An 18482-nucleotide genomic window follows, 5' to 3' on the forward strand; every position below is an offset into this window, starting at 1 on the left:
TATAAATATTTAATTTCACAAACAAGATATGAATGTATATTGTCTGCATAATAGAAAACTTTATAAGTGAATTAGTTAAATATTTCAGATGGAATAGTTATCTTTACTGATATACTAATTTTATTTATTTAAAATAAATGAACATTTATAAATTTAAAAATTTTCACTATCCTTTAAATTTCCAACATTTAGAAAATTCCACACTCATGCAAAATTTCTTTTTTTTAATTAAGTTTATTGTAGCACCAAGTCAGTGAGTACACCAAATACTGGGACACAGATAAGACTGAAAGAAGTTTATTTCACATGTGCGGACTCCACTCTCTAAGAGAAGTGAAGCCCTGTTATAGGATTGTGCATAGGCTTTATAGGTTTTACAGCCATGTCCTCACTCAGGAGGTTATATTTCATTTATAGATATACAAATCATGGTCACAGGACAGTTAATTTTCAACCCAGACATAACAGTTCTTTGCTGTTGGGGAGTTTACCTTGAAGACTTGCCTAGCTATCTATCTTAGCCCACAGGAAGTGGGTGTTCAAGGTCAGGAAAGCTAATGTTAGCAATGGTTCTTTCATTTAGACACTTTTATGATCAGGTGGCTCCAGTCTCGTTGGAGCTCAAGACCTTGATGTGCCCTGTTATCTCAGGGTAAGGCCAAATGCCTCATTCAGCAATTAGTGCCTTCAGTGCCTATTAGTTTTGAGCTAAACAAAACAAACTGCTGTTAGAGACAGCAGAAGCCATTCTATATTGTAACCCTTGATAGGTTTTTCTTATTTACAAAAGTTCTCCCTATCATTCCTCCCTTTGCTTTTGGAGTACCTCCTTACCCCTTGTTATGTTCATGCCCATTTTCATTATTCCACACAATTAGCATCTGATAATGTTGGGCAGCAGCTACTTTCTCATGTATGAGTTTTGATATCCAATATAACAATAATTGGTCCTTGCGGATGCTGACCCAAGCTTTCATCCCAACAAGTTAAGGCCAAAATTGAATGTTGTGTCCTTGGTACCTGTTGTTTGATAAGGGGAGGGGTGCACAGCAGTCTCTGGGGTCATTAGTTGGCCAACAAGGAGTCACTTTAGCTCAGTCAGGGCTTGCATTTATTGGTACTTTTTAGGTATACAGAACAATTACCTTCATCATTGGAATCTTATACCTTTACGTGATATGTCTTGGTTCTCTTGTTTTTCCCATAGCCCTGCCTTCCCTTCACCCCCTCTACATTTCCTATTTACAAAGATTTTGTTTCCGTGTTTTTCTTTTCTCATTTTTTTCTTTTCCCTTATTCCCTTTTCCCTACTTTTCCCACTTTCCCTAAAACTTTAGCTATTTTCTTATTTCACATTATCAATTATACAATTTGAACTTTATTTATACTTTTAGTTTTTCACACCAAAGAAACTATTTGGTATTTACATCTGTGTATCCTATTTATTTCATTTGAGAGTATAACATCAATGTGAATCCATTTATCTCTAAATGTCTCTAGTGTCTCATTCATTATGGCTAAGTAGTACTAAATTTTATGGAAAAACAACATCTTATTCAGTCTTCAGTTGATGGACAATTGGTCTGTTTCCTACTTTCAACTATTACAACCTGACATGCAAAATTTCTTAAACTGACTGATGTTTTCCTAAAAGATTTTTAAAAATAAGTATTAATGCTGTCTCAGAAATAACAGAGAAAATAATTTCTGTGAAATTAGATCACTAATAATGAAATAAAAAATAAGTGACATTGTAATGCATGAATATAGAAGAGGAAATCAAAAGAAAATAAGCATCAATTCAATGAAAAATCTGTATATGTAAACTTGATTGCATTAATTTTTATTTAAATTTTTCATAGAGTAAGAAAAGCATTCGGTGGCCTGCCTTGCAAGGGCAAGGACCCAAGTTCAATTCCTGGTACTAAAAAAGAAAAAAAAAAAGAAAAGCAGCTAAGTCATTGATAAGCAATTTACTGTGACACGACAGTTATGCAAAGTCAATCATTTATTCAAGTCACAGATGTACTATGCTTTCAGAAGTTATAGAAAACTTGTAAAACTATTTTAAAAATCAACTGGGAAGGGGAACAAGAGATGGAGGGGGGATGAAAGACAGAAAGGAAAGGGGTTAAAAAGAAGAATGAAGACATATTATGTACATGTACCAACTCCACACAAGGAATGTAAGCATATACTGGAAACATGTACTTATAAAATAAATTAATTAAATAATTAGGAAGATTGTTACACAATATTTTGGGAGATTTCAAAGGATATATTTACAAATTGTAACTAAGAAAAATGATTTTGTAGATTCATATCCATTTTACCTCTGCAGTCTCTAGATTGCCTAAATATTTGGTCTTCAGTTGCCTTATTTGAAAAATTAAAATATTATTTGTTGGGTAAGTTATTCTAAATCTACAGTACTTTTTACTTACACAGAATTTTAGAAAGATTTGATCTATAAACATTACATTAAAATTATTTCCTCACAAAGTTCAAAACTCTTTTATACAATAATATTTGTGCACAGATGATATTCAACGACAATGATCTCCATGATAATCCATTCCATGTTTTAAAATATAACACACAGTGCAAAGCAATCTTAAATGGACAAATATCTGTAGAATTGAGGGTATTTTCATGCTATAATGAATCCAATATAGAAATAGCATTTAGGAAAATCAACAAAGTGGTGATACAATACTCTATGTCCAGTAAAGTGTATAAGGAAATTGGTAAACCTATGCCTACACCTCATGAAGCAAGATGAGGAAAGCAGTACTGGAAAACAGAAGAGTTGTGTGCAGAAGGACATTCAGGATTCATACTAGAACCATGTGCAGTGGCAGAGGTCTATACTTGAGGATACTCAGGAGGCCAAAGAAGTATTGTGAGTTAGATGTTAGCCTGGACAACACAGTAAGATCTCAAAAGAAAGGAAATTTATGAAAACAAGGAAAGGATAAATATGTCTTTGATAGTGTGCCCCTTGGTTCAATTTCCAGTCATCAATAGCAAACACACACACACACACTCACACACACTCACACACACATACATGCGCACACACTCACAAACACTGGACATTTTGGTTTTGGCCAAAATGGCAGGGATGGAATAGAAAAAATTAGGTACCTGGACCACACTATTCTCCTCCTATGTCTTTCTGATCACTCCCACTGGCCATACCCCTCACAAGTCTACAGGGATGCACTGCACACAGGAAAGCTTCCAGATCACAAAGAAAGAAGAAAATGTGAGAAGGTAGATTTGAAAACCCATTTAAATAATACATAAAATATTCCATAGGCATATTTTCCTAACAATAATTTTAACATTAGCAACACATACAAATGGAAGAAAATAAAAATTTAATTTAACATACTTGTAGCTGAATTCAAGTTACACTATTTCTTAGCTTGTTGACATAAGGCAAATTAAGTGTTTTTCCCTGTATGTAAGTATCTTCTATGAATTTCAGACTTTAGCAGCTTCTAATATGTGAAGGATAAATGGATTATGAATGAAAGCTTCCACATAGAAATAGGAATATATTAAATATAATAAGCATGGTAAGCCCAGTATTTCTCTTCAAAATTTATATGATAGTTAAGTTCTTAGAATAATATGAGGAATCTTTCTCTTGAAAAATAAGTGTGCAGTGTATATTATTTGTAACTGCAAGGAGTGAAAAGTAGCAGATTTTTAGAAATATAAACCTCAGTAAAATCAAGTAAAAAGCAGACACTTGGTTTTGATATAATGGGAAATTTTAAGAGACAACCTGAAATTTGAGTAATTAAAATGGTCTCACCCAAAAAGATTCAACATAACTAAAACATAAAGAAATCTATTAGGGTATTAAAAAGAAGCTATAGCATCTCTGAAGAGACACGCAAAGAAAAGGAGATAGAAATGAGTCCACTTGGAAATAAATAAATAAATATTCTAGGTGGAGAAAAAAGAGAACAAATTAGTGACAAACATATCAACAATTCCTTATTGGATTCTCAGAAAAAAAAATTACTGTTGATAATATATCCTGTGAATGAAAACTATCTTTCTTATCTGATGCTAGTTTTATAATTATATAAATATAAGCCTTTATAATTATTTACTTTGAATCTTTAACAATAGTGGTCCGGAAACAACTGAAATCATAGTGCATGAATGTTATTTTTAACCTTAGATAGTTGAAGACTACAGCTTATGTTGAGCATATAGTTATTACCTTGCAAGAAGGAGATGGGACAACATTATGCAACTAAAGTACTCCAAGATTGCTTACATTAAAAATAACAATATTTCAATTGAAAATAGCATTTCAGTAAAGAGTCAGAATCTTTTGAAAAACCAAATAAGGTTTCTTTTGAGTCATTTTTTGAAGACACAGAATCATGAAAACATAAGCATTCAATATTTCTTATTACTCAACAACCTTCATCAGACTTTCTCAGCAACTACTTTTGATGTTGCTAATCAAAATGGTGGACTCTGAGGTAAGTATATCATTTTTGAGTTTAAAATATAGATGGATGAATTTGAGTTTTTTTTTATTCTTTGCATTGATTTTATAGTAAGTCACTAACAGACTACCTTGAAAGTTTTTTTCTTTATTTATTTTTTAATACCTGGGATCGAACTTGGACCCTGTGCTTGAGACACCGTGGAAACACTGACCCAAATCCCTGGCCCCAATTTAAAAGTATTTTTCAAGTCTTATCTAATAATAAAATTCCATATATTTTACATATTAATTAGAAGGGAGAGCTAAATTATTTTATAGAGGAAACAAAGAAATGTTCTCTATAAGTAATTACATTATACTTTGGATCTTTTTTCTAAACAGTTCATGTAAACTACTTATGCAAAAGACAAAGCTCGATGAAAAACACAAGGTAATTAAGAAAAATGCATTATAAAATAAAGAATTGATTAGTTGTAAATTTAAAGGTCCTTAATACTAGTATTAAATGTTAATAGGCCATAATTCTGTAAAACAAAATATTACTTAAGTCTTGCATGAATTATTCAATTTACCACTTTTGGCATGTATAATTAGGAATAAATAAGTCTGGAAACATAGTTTTAAAATATGTTTTTAATATATTATAGGGAGATAGTATCATCTGCATTTAACCAGAACATATTCTCTAATAGAACTCTTAAAACAATGTGCTTTAATTAGGGAATTATGTTCTATTTAACTTCCTTATTATATTTTAATTAATACTTAATATAAGAACTGACATCCAATGCTCTGCACATTAAACAATTTGAGAGATGGACATATTCTGGTGTTAAATAGACATTTGACATAAATTTTCTATGTATTTGTTGTTGATGGAAATAATTGAAGTCCCTGACCTAGTAGATGGTCTTAAAACCTAATCTTTTGGCTACATCATTAAAGCTAGAATTTTCTGTAGTCCTTTTAAAAGTTTCTTTCTGATGTATGGCATTGTGATACTGAATAATAATGTTTTGATTTATTATTAATATTTTTATCAATGATAGTTGCTCTGCGAGATTTCAAAAATAAATCTGTAATCCTAACAGATTGAACTTGGTCCAGTATAAAGAATTTTACAAAAATGTTAGTTTAATCTTATTTTTAAAATAATTAAAAATAAAATTATTATAATGTAGATTGTTGAAACATTTGAATATAAGTAACTAATTGTATGCAAATATTTTTACAATATTTATACTCCATGAACTTTTTATTTTTTATTTTTTCCTCATTGAGTTTATTGGTACATTTTAGGTATACAGTACAGTTACATTCATCGTTGGGATCTTGTACCTTTACATGACAGGTGTTGGTTCTCATTTTTTCCCCTTTTCGCTGACCTCCCTTTACCCCTCCTCCGCTCCCCCTTTACAAACACTTTATTTCCATTTCTTCATTTTCTCATGTTTTTTTTCCTTTCCCTTACTTCCTTTCCCCTACCCTTCCCACTTTCCCTACACCTTTAGCCCCTTTCTTCCTATTTCACATTGTGTAAATACCAAATAGTTTCTCTGGTCTGAATAAACTTTAATAGTACATAAGATCCTAATGATATAATGGAACTTTTCATTATTATAAATTATTTATTTCTGCCCAGTTGCTTAAGAATTAATAATTTGTCTTTTAGGAAAGTTTGTCTTATTTTTTAAGACACAGATATTTGTGAGTGAAAATTTACCCACGTTTTCCTGACAAGTCTGAACATTGTTTACAGTAAAATACATACTTACTGGAAGACAATTTAATCCTTATTTTAGAGAATACATATCATGAAGATACCAAATTCAATGTCAATAATCATTGTGCACATAGCAAAGTTCCAAGCAGACTTTTTTTTTTTCATTCTATGAGTAAAACATAAATAAGGCTTGATATATTTAGTTTATTGGCAGGGTAAAGCAACTGTTAAAAGAATGGGTCATCAAAAATATATTGCAAAAAACTACATTTCTTTTATCTGGTCTCTGATTGATGGGCAGATGGGCTGTTTCCAAGATTTAGCTAATACAAGCTGTGCCTGCATATGTGGTTTTTCTATAAAATGAAGTACTCTTCAGCCACAAAGAATGAGAAACTAGTGTCATTCACAGGAAAATGGATGCATATTGAGGTCATACTCAAGTGAAATAGGATACACATGTGCAAATGCCAAACAGTTTCTCTGTGAAAAACTGTGTAAATAAGATCCAAATTGTATAACTGATAATGTGAAACAGGAAGAAAAGGGCTAACGGTGTAGGGGAAGTGGGAAGGGTAGGGGAAAGGAAAGAAGGGAAAAGAAAAGATATGAGAAAAGGAAAAAATGAAAACAAAGTCTTTGTAAATATAGAAAGGTGGAGGGAGTAAAGGGAGGGTAAGGGTATGGGGAAAAAATGAGAACAAATATCTGTCATGTAAAGGTACAAGATCTCAGTGATGAATGTAACTGTTCTGTATATCTAAAAAGTATCAATAAACTCAATGAAAACAGCTTGTTCCAAATGCTATAGAAAGAAGACCAGAATGAAAACAGAAAATTATTTTGAGACAATTTCAGAGAAACATCACGATTAGGTGGATGGGAATTCATGGTGAATTCCAAGGAATCTGCCATCAGTAACACATTACTAAACTAGTGAGTAATGCCTACTTGGCAAGTATTTTAGGGATGGAGGAGAAGGGATGATCCATATAAAATCATTCAGATTCGAGGTAGGACTGTTTGTGAAATGTAGAGTGATTGTTCAACATCTCAGAGTTATTCTTCAGAATCCTCTAAATACACAAAAACACATTCTGCTACACAGAGTGATGTCATGATTTAAAAAGATATTAGGAAATCAATGATATAAGACTTTGTATATAAATACCACTATATATTTGCATATTTTAGCACTAAACTTCTGTGTAATTTAATACCTGCCTTCACCCAAACTCATCATCATGTAAATATCAGAGTTAAATCAAAGTTTACCAAGGCAGATATTCAAACATAACTTCAGTTTAAATCCTATGTTAAAGTTTATAGTAATCTAAAGGGAAAGATCACTAAGGATCAATTGATGGTAATAATGTTTAACAGCTAAAAAATATACATTAGCTGAAGATGGTGAGAATAATAATGACAGATAAGATTTGTACAATTAAAGAAAAGATATAGTATGATTTTTATCAACTAATACAAGCAAGTGAAAATGTGACAAAAACACGAAAATATTTCCACATTTTGAGATCATTCTTAGTGTTAACAGTGAGTGTTTACCTCTTCTTAAAATATTGCTGTTATCTAGTTTCAAAATAAAAAGAATAGTTCAACTGACACATTTTGCAACTCAAATTTTGTAATTGACATGACTATTAGGATATAAATCTAATTGAGATGACCCTTTCTAAAATCTAGAAAATACAAGAAAAATGATTCTGACAAGAATCAAATTGATTGCAGTAAAGAAGGAAATGTTAATCTTTGTGCTAATTATTCCAAGTATAAATCATATTTCTTTCAGTATCAGTCTAAGTCCCTGTTAGTAAAAATCTACAAGAAAAATCCTTCAGATAATTAAAATCAATAGAGAACCCTTCGTCCAATCTTGACTATGACATGGCCCATGTGTAGAATACAAATTATTTCTCCTAAAAAAATTAAAGTAGAAATTACCTGGAGCTATTAACACCTCATTAATTTTATCTTTTCAAACTTGTATCACTTTTAAGAATTTAAGTCAATGGTCTTCGAAGAGGAATTTGGTGCTTAGTCATTAGAAGAACTATCGAGCATTATTTTCTAAAATAGAGTAAGTCAATCCATTTACTGTCAAAATGATTAAAAGGGACAGAAAGTAAAATGAATGTTACCACAGGCCTGAGGGAGAGAGCAGTGGCAGTTATTGCTAATCTGCTGAAGACAATGAACAAGTTCTGCAGTGCACAGAGATGACAATTTTGTCGATGTAGTTAGTGACACTGAATTATATATATTTTTGTGAAGAAAATGTTAACTTACTTTATATGTAATATATTATATACTGTATATTAATCTCCACAGTAAAAATGTATAACAATAAGTAAAACCATCAAATCAAAAGCATTATTGTAGATGTTTCCAAAGTGTTCCACAGGCTAATGAAACATAAGTGCTATACGTTTCTTTTCTTATCGGTTTCAATTTATATTCTCCTCTCAGCTCTCAAAGCTATTTGGAGTGTCATTTGACAAAATCAATCATCATCTCATTCATCATTTGTATCTTTACCTGTCTTCTTCATTCCTTGAATATCTTTGTCACACTGCAGTTGCCAAAGGTAGAAATACTAAAATTCTGGGATTCCTTGACATTGCATTGATGTTTCCTCGTCTTTATATACACAAGTGACTCTAGAAAAGCTCTCACCCTTGAACACGTGGGAGAGTCTTGTAGAATTACCTAAACAAGTACTTGAAGTCTTTGCTCTCTAAAATTAGAGGTAACCTGTGCTTAGTATCCTAAAGCAGCCTTACTCTTTTTTATGAATAAGTACATCCTTATTTACCCATTTCCTTTTCTTTTTTAATGTAAATTCATATTAAAAAGAAACCAGTGCTCACTATTCTAAACCGAATGCCTTGGAAGGTAGCTGTGGGAAAACTTATTTTCAGTGTAGTTAACTGTCCTCAATCCAGAACATTGCAGGAATCTGGTGTTCAAAGATGAACACTCACTTCAGTTCGATGCCATCGAGAGCACTACAGAGGCAAGCTGGGAGACTTTAGTGATGTTTCTATGCTCCTCAATTCTACCAGCAGTCTTTACAACAGACAAGTGAAACTTCATAGGATTATGTAGCAAACGGCAAAAGATGTAAGCAGGGGAGGTGACTTGTGAAGAAAAGGACGATTATAAGGGAATTTCTTTATACTATCGAGCAGTTCAACTGCCTGCTGGCTCTGAACATCAGTTGAGGAAAGCAAAAAATGCAATTTGATTTTTGTTGAGAAAAGTACTGTGTTTAAAATCAAGATAACATTTGATTTTATGCTAATTTGCATTCTTATTGCTTTCTCACATTTCCTTTTAAAAACATATTACATTCAAACATTTTCCCCTTTTTAATAAGAAAATATTTGTGTAGGGACTTGATTATAAGCACAATAAAACATTCCATGCTGTGAATTTTGGAGTAATAATTTACACCTTTTGCATTAAATAGAGCTCAGTATAATCTTATATCCAACAATGCAAAGTGTGTGAATTATTACATCATAATTCATATCCTGGTGTGTTATGATTCTTAAATATCATCTCTTTGTAGAAAAAGTAACACTTTATATTCATCTATCTTGTTCTTATATTTGGAAATGAATATATGACTTTGGAAGCCTTTACAAAAAGGCAAGAAAAATCATAATTTAATGTTGTAGATTATGAGATGCATTTTTTTGTTTTATATTTGATATATTGCTATTGGATCATTTAAATCAAAATAGAACCACACTTATAGATGCATTGAATGCATATTCTGTATTTATTTTTCAACATAAACTTTTTATCTGTCAGATGATCTTGATTATTTTCCTTAACGTTGAATTTTCCGGTTTGTCATTTAACTTGTAAATAAAAGCTCGAGTTGTAAATAAATTATTTAAATATTATCCAGATGGTAATATTCTTTTGCAAGTTAGGACTTAACCTAGGAAAAGACATCCAAAGATTTCTTTTTCACTGTTGGCATTTCAAGTAGTAGAAAGATTGAAATTACTATACTTTGAGTATATTCCCAGAGGATATGTACTACAAACTTAACTCCCAATGCAGTAGCACTGAGCGGTGAGAACTGGGAGAGGTGGGAAAGTAATGCAGCTTATTCTCTCATGAGCTGACTAAGGCATTACCATGGGAGCAGGTTAATCACTTCAAAAGGGGATTCCTGATGAACCATGAATTCTGGCTTCTTCTCCTTTCTTTCTTCCGGATCTCTTGCTCTTCCAGGATTCACCAGTGGGGAACAAAACAAAAAGGGTCTCCACCATCTGGAGTTCCTAGAATCTGAACTTTCCAGCCTTTGGAATGCAAAAAGTTTATCTCTGGCCTTTTTAAATTATCCACTCTCAAGTATCCTGTGACAGGAACATAAAACAGACTAAAGAAAAAGTTTTGGTAATTTTAATACTATTGTTAATGTAAACATTACTAAAATTTAAATTAAAAAGTGAAGAGTGGCTTTTTTGTTTTATGAGAAGTATTATTCATATGTGTCTATATCTTCCTCGGAAGTCCAGATGCTCCCAGAATCAGAGTGGTTCATCTTCAAACTTTTCCACTCTGAATGTGATATGATATTAAATGATGCTTCAGATTTTGCTTTTGATTTTTTCTTGTGCTGTTAGTGTGTGGTATTATTGACTCTGTTATGCTGGCCAACAACAAAGAATCAGCTCCCAGTCAAACATAATCACAACAATAAACCCCTGAAACCCTGCAATAAACTGTGCTGTTTAGCAGTTAAGTGTATGATGTGGATTTTCAATTTATGCTATTTTCAATTTAAAATGAGATTATCTGGGCATAACACTTTAGTACATCAAAGAACATCTTTACATGATTTCACAATAAAGCCTGCTATGTGTTTCCAGTAGCTCCTACAGAAAGCAGTGGGCCATGAATTTGTGAGGTTTTACCTACCCCTTTGATTCCTTCTTTGTTTGTTTGTTTGTTTTGTTTCTTTGTCATTTACATAATTCCCAAGATATTCAATTTAGCAAATTTGATGATAAAAGGTTTAAATGTATGAATATTTCAATTGTAAGTTTTATAAGGTACATTGCGTAACTCTTGAACTCAGGTCCTTGCACTCCAGAGGCAGGGGCTGGAACCACTGAGCTACATCCCCAGCCCCATTGTATAACTCTTAAAATGCCCTCTATTCCACACTTAATACTGAGAGACACAATATTTAACCTATACACTTCAAACTGTGTGCTAATCTATGTGTCCTTACATGAATCTGTGATTATGGTGTTCAGTACCAAGAAATGTCCATATACAATCAATCCTGTGTAAATATATTCTTTACATGTAAAGATATATATGTTCTTTACACATGAAATATGAATGTGTCTGCATTTCTTGAATGACCGGTGATGTTGAACAATTTTTCATATATTTACTTGATGCTTTTACTTTTTTGTCTGAGAAATGTCTGTTAATTTAAGATGCCCATTTTTGAATCTGGTCTTTATAATTGGGGAGGCTGATTGTATTGAGTTCTTTAAATATTCTAGATAATAGACCTTTGTCTGAGGAGCAACTGGTAAAATTTTTTTTCCCACATTGTACATTGTCTCTTATTTCTGTTGATGGTTTCTTTTGCAGTGCAGAAGCTTTTTAATAAGATGAGATCCCAGTTGTTGATTCTTTCTGCTAGTTCCCATGCTATTGAGGATTTGTTCATAAAGTCTTTTCCTATGCCAATGTCTTCAAGAATTCTGCCTAACATATCTTCCAGCAAATTTAGTAATTCATTTGTAATATTTAGATCTTTAATCCACTTGGATTGTAGTTTAGTGCATAGCAAAAAATAAGGGTCTAGTTTTAATCTTTGGCAGTTGAAATCTAGTTTTTCCAACACCATTTATTAACGAGGCTATCTTTTCTCCACTGAGGATGACTGGCTCCTTTGTCAAAGATGAGGTAGCTGAGTACATCTGGAGTTGTTTCTGTATCTTCCAATCAGTTCCACTGATCCTCAGGTCTGTTTCTTTGCCAGTACTATGCTGTTTTTATCACAGTGGCTTTGTAGTATAGTTTCAAATTAGGAATCATTATACCCACTTCCATGTCTCTGCTGCCTAGGGTGGCTTTTTCTATTCTAGGTCTCTTCTGGATTTAAATGAATTTTTGGATTCTTTTTTCTAGTTCTGTGAAATACCATGTTGAAATTTCAATCAGCACTGCATTGAATCTGTATAGCAGTTTTGGTAGTGTGGCCATTAAATAAGGGAAAAGAAAAAATATAAGAAAATGAAAAAATGAAAATAAAATATTTGTAAATAGGGATAGGGGGAGTGGGTGAAGGGAGTGCAAGGGTAAGGGGAAAAAATGAGAACCAAGACCTGTCATGTAAAGGTACAAGATCCCAATGATGAATGTAACTGTTCTGCACACCTAAAATGTATGAATAAACTCAATGAGAAAAAAATATCAATGCAAATTTTCATTTTGTATATTTATTTACATAAAATTACATACATAATACAAGCTTTAAATTTAAAGTTTTAATTGCCAATATGTTATTCACTAGATAAGTTTATTTACATTTATTGTTTAATAGAAAAAGAAATAATAGTGGAGATAACTAAAACATAAAATTAAAGTTTTAATTTCTCCACCAAAATTCACCTGTAAAGTGTTCAGTAGCCTTCATCATAGATATTGCTATAGACATATATGCTTAAATTTGAATATTATGACATAATTCAGATATATTCATTTTATATGAATGCATATGTATAGTATGTATTCAGATATATATTAGTCATATCTCTCTCTATATATATATCAGTCATATATATATATATCAGTTGCATACATATATATTAAGATATATATATTCAGATGACTTTACTTATTGGTCATATCAGGCTAAACAAAAGAAATCCTAGTTAATCCTAGTTCCTGTTGATAAAAATCAATATGTTTCTTGAAGATGCATTTTGAAATAATTTTACTAAAAAATATATAATTGTCAAAATATTGCCTTTATTTGCTTTCCTGCTTATTTTTAAATACTTCAAGATAGCAAAAAAAAATGTTTAGCTACAAAAAGCAAATTGTTTGCTTTAAAATATGAAAATTATTTGGTAGATGATAGCTCTTTTAATTTATTTGAAGTATTTTGTTTCCACTTTACCTAAGATATTTCTTTATAGTTATTTTTGTTGATTTTAAATACATTTTACTGTTTATTCCATTATTTAAATAGAGTGTAATATAATTGGATTTGAGTATAGTTGCTTCGTAATTAATTTTCATGTTTATTTGTTGAATGTACTATGTACACTTTTAAGCAGTTCTCTAGAGGCAATTAACTGTAGAAAATTTGACCTGATATGATATTCTCCTTTAATTAAAACTTGTACTTGTTATGTTTGGCACAGTACAAAAAATAAATACCCTAGAAAAGAGTGAAAAATGACTAGCCTCAGCCTAAAACAGAGGACAGATGTTGGGAATTAGCCAGAAAATATTCAAACTGGAGAAGAACAAGAGAGGGAACGGAAGAAAGGGAGAAGAAAATACAGATTAAAAAATTAAAAAGAATGGATGGAAAAAAATAGAAACAAAGCTTTGTAAAAGGAGTGGGTAAGAAGAATTAAAGAGAAAGTGGGGAATAGGAAAAAAAAATTAAGATACAGTATATACAGGTACAAATTCTCTATAATGAAGGTGATTATTATGGATGTCAAAAATGTACATATAAAATTATTTTTAAAAAAGAAAAGCAAGTCTATACAATGTGGAACGAAATGGGAAAAACAAACCTCTTTTAGTATTTATGTTGTGCCAATAACTATGATGTATAAAGTATGATGTTACATGAGTATAAATCTTGAAAATTTATGAAACAATGAAAAATTCAGAGTAGCACAAATTTGCTAGAAGAGGACCCTTTTCCAAGTATTTTTTTTTTTTATTGAGTTTATTGGTACATTTAGGGATACAGTACAGTTACATTCATTGTTGGGATCATGTACCTTTACATGGCAAGTCTTGATTCTCATTTTTTCCCCTTACCTCTGCCCTCCCTTCACCCCCTCCTCCCCTCCCCATCTACAAACACTTTATTTTCATCTTTTCATTCTCTCACATTTTTTTCTTTTCCCTTTTTGTTCTTCCCCTACGTATCACACCTTCCCTACACCTTTAGCTCCTTTCCTCCCATTTCTAAATGTCAGTAATCTTATTAGAATCTTATGCATTGTTGCAGAATATTCACACCAGGGAAACTATTTGGTATTTACACATGTGGGACTTATTTATTTCACTTAGGAGTATATCTTCAATATGTATCCATTTTCCTATGAATGAATCTATTCTCTCGCTCTTTATGGCTGAGTAATATTCCATTTTATAGAAAAACCACAACTTCTTTATCCAGTTTCCAACGGATGGGCAAATAGGTTGTTTCCAAGATTTAGCTATTACAAACTGTGCCGCTATAAACATGGGTGCACATACTTCTCTGTGATATGATTCTTTTAGTTCTCTTGGAAAGATACCCAACAGAGGGATGGCTGGGTCAAATGGAACCTCCAGTCCAAGCTCTTTGAGGTATCTCCATATTGATTTCCATAGTGGTTGCACTAGTCTGCACTCCCACCAACAATGGAGGAGGGTTCCTTTCTCCCCACAACCCCGCCAACATTTGTTATTGTGTGATTTCTTGATAGCAGCCATTCTTTGTGGGGTGAGGTGGAATCTCAGTGTTGTTTTCATCTGCATCTCTCGAATGACCAGTGATGTGGAACATTTTTTCATATATTTTCTTGCTGCTTTCACTTCTTTGTATGAGAAATGTCTGTTCATTTCGGATGCCCATTTTTGGATCGGGTCTTTATATTTGGGGGGACTGATTGTTTTGAGTTCTTTATATATCCTTGATAATAGTCCTTTGTCTGAGGTACAGCTGGTAAAAATTTTTTCCCACATTGTAGATTGTCTCTTAGTTCTGCTAATGGTTTCTTTTGAAGTACAGAAGCTTTTTAGTAAGATGAGATCCCAGTTGTTGATTCTTTCTGCTAGTTCCCGTGCTACTGAGGATTTGTTCATAAAGTCTTTTCCTATACCAATGTCTTCCAGAGTTCTGCCTAACTTACCTTCCAGCAAGTTTAATGTTTCTGTTTTAATATTTAGATCTTTAATCCATTTGGATTTTAATTTAGTGCATGGCGAGAGATAAGGTATTTTAAAGTGAGTTAAGGCAAGCGTGGAGGAACATGCTTGAAATTCCAGGACTTGGGAAGCTAAGGCAAGAGGAATGCAGTGAGTTCAAGGCCAACATGAACTACATAGTTATACCCTGGCTCCACAAAACAAACAAAACAAAACAAAAAGTAGGTTAAGTTTCGCTGAATTAAAAACCGAGCTAAAGAGAGGCAAACTCTTAAATCCAAGATCAGTAACTGTTCTCTGCTCTCCAACTGCTGACTCCTGCTACTTAAGGAGTCTTTATCTACATGCACAGGCCTGCATGTATATGCAAAAAACATTGTTATAAAATAAGTTGTATATCAACATGTATCATACCGGAAGCATTTGATATGCAGTGCATTAGTTTTCTAGAGATGTCATAGCAAAGTGCTAGCAACTGAGTAGCTTAAATAACAGATACTTGTTGTCTAAGAGTTTGTGAACAAAGCTTAGTAACATTATTTAAGGTGATCTGGAGGGAGGCCAAGACCAAAATGTTGGCCAGGGTTTGGTTTGGTTTTGTTTTCCTTTGTTTTCTGAAGGCCTCTTTCCATGTAGATGATAATCTTCTCCACAGGTCTTCACATGGTCACCCTCACGTGGCTGTGTAGTAATCTCTCCTTCTAAAGACACTAGTCATCCTGGATTGGGGCACCTCCATAAATTCATTTAACCTTAATCAGCTCTTCCAAGGCAGTCTTATTCCAAGGAACTGATTATTAAGTTTTCAACATAGGAATTGAGGTGAATGGCACTCAGCTGTTTCCCTTCTGGGCTTTTAGGCTTCTGTTTCATATTTAACTCAGTCCTAGTCCTTGTTTCTTACGTTCACGTTCAGACTTAAATTCACTCTGATTCTGTAACCCTAGAGCTGAGTGTGTGTCTCATCATAGAGGGTGGTCAGGCCATCTATTTAGACTCCCCAAGCTGCTCTTCCTCACTTCAGGTCCTCATCTGCCTCTCAACCAATCCTTGATCATCCTTCTTTGGCTACAGATGCCCATGGACTTTCATCTCGAAAATCACCCTACTTTAAAGTTGCAAATTCTGCTTGTATTTGCCTATGTTACTCTCAGTAGTACCACTGGGGGGTGGGGATTAAAACTATTGCAGACAGGCTATTAGAGTGGGACCTAAAAATGTCAATTAAATATATTTTTGATATCTTACAAAAATTAATATATAAAACTAACAATCATGAAGCATTCACTGCTCATCTTTCAAGTATTTAACATGTGCAAAAAAGTATATTAAAAATAAACAAAATTCTTAATTCTTTGTCAGAACAGTCTTACGAAGGAGGTATTATTATTATACTATCCGCAGACAGAGGCACTGACAAGCTCATTAATGCCAATTAAGGTGGAGTTACTTCCCAAAAAAGGTAGCCCACTCTGAGAACCCGTGGTTTAAGTTTCACATCTGATCATGAAAAGCATAAAAAAGTAGCTTTTCTTTCTCTTATTTAGTGTTTCTATTTTCTGTAAAAGGATTGTTTATCTACAAGGAAAGTATTACTCACAAAACTATTCACAGAGCATTCCTGTAAGAATGAAATAGAAATGATAGCAAAAATTTGTCCACTTTATATAATTAAAGTAGAAGTAGATATACTTCTCGAAGGCCATATTTCACTTAACATGTTCACAATTATGTTTTCAAAAGTTCATTTATCACATAATACTTATTTATGCTCAAGTGTATACATTTCTTAATTACCTGACTCCATAAATATAGTGCATGTGGCTTATTGACATAAAATAAAAGCCGGTACACATCACTACCTGCTTGTTTTCTGACACTGCACTATCATGTAAGCAAAGAAAAGATGTCTAAGGTTAATGCAGGTCACACTAATCCAGGTACTTTGATATTTTTAGAGCAAACGAAACTAAAACATAAATATGCAAAAAGGCATTCTTAGGGCCAGCACTGATAATAGTATATGTGTAAATACATGGTTATTATAAATTTTTACATTCAAAGAGTTGAAATAAAAAAATGCAAACCTTTTATAAGGCCATGGGGCAGATATACACAGGAGAAGTCTAATTGCAATATATCCTGTAATGGAATCACAGTCTGTGTAGAGCTGATTAAGGTTAATTTGAATCACATCAATTTGAATTAACGTGGCCTTTCTAGAAGGAACAACACCTTAGTGCCAACATGATCAATTAGTACTTTTAACTCCATACATCCGCTTGGAAAGGTTAGACTTATTAGGGATCAAGACAACATTTTAGAATGCAAATCCATGTGACTTCATTTCCTCTAACACATCTCACCTGAGCACCTGGAAGTCTTCAGGACAGATGTGTTACACAGTGAAATCGTCCATGAAGTGCAGCGGAAAAGATATACAGAGAGAAACAAAGCCAGATTTGCTAAAAGATAATTTACTTATCTGCAAATGCTGCACAACCAAGTTCAAGCTACTCAGGTAAGTCAATATCATATTTCAGGACAAATAACTGCTCATGTTGCAGTCATGTAATACATACATGCATTTTATGTTTTAGAGTTCAAAAATCTCTTAAATCCTAAGAATAATTTAATCTGCTTATTTTATGGATTCAAACATGATGACACCCATCAAAATGAAATAACTTGCTTAAAGTTACACAATGAAATGGAATGAAAATTCAGGTTCTTCCTCCACACTTTACAGCATGCAATTCCTGCTGAATTGGTTGGTTTACCTTGTTTGGACACAGATGCAAACATCATTACCATAATGGCATTACTGTATTTCTGTCAAGTATCCTTGCATCGGTAACCACCTGAATAGTGCTGTCACCAGAGAAACCCTCTTCAGTTCTTAGAAAATGCACTTTAAAAAAAAAAAGATGTAGCCTTTTCACTGTATCCCTAGCCAATTTAACACGTCCCCAGAAGATGTTTTGGACCCAATAATGTTACATGCTTCTGTCCACTTTCTCTTGCTCTTTCCCCTAGAATGTCCTTATGACTTGTGTCTGACCATTTCTCCAAGTTTTTTTGTCATTAGACATAGGTGGAATGTCTATATAT

Source organism: Fukomys damarensis, unplaced genomic scaffold (genome assembly GCF_012274545.1).
Source record: "Fukomys damarensis isolate Sample0158 unplaced genomic scaffold, DMR_v1.0_HiC HiC_scaffold_38, whole genome shotgun sequence".
Taxonomy (NCBI): Eukaryota; Metazoa; Chordata; class Mammalia; order Rodentia; family Bathyergidae; genus Fukomys; species Fukomys damarensis.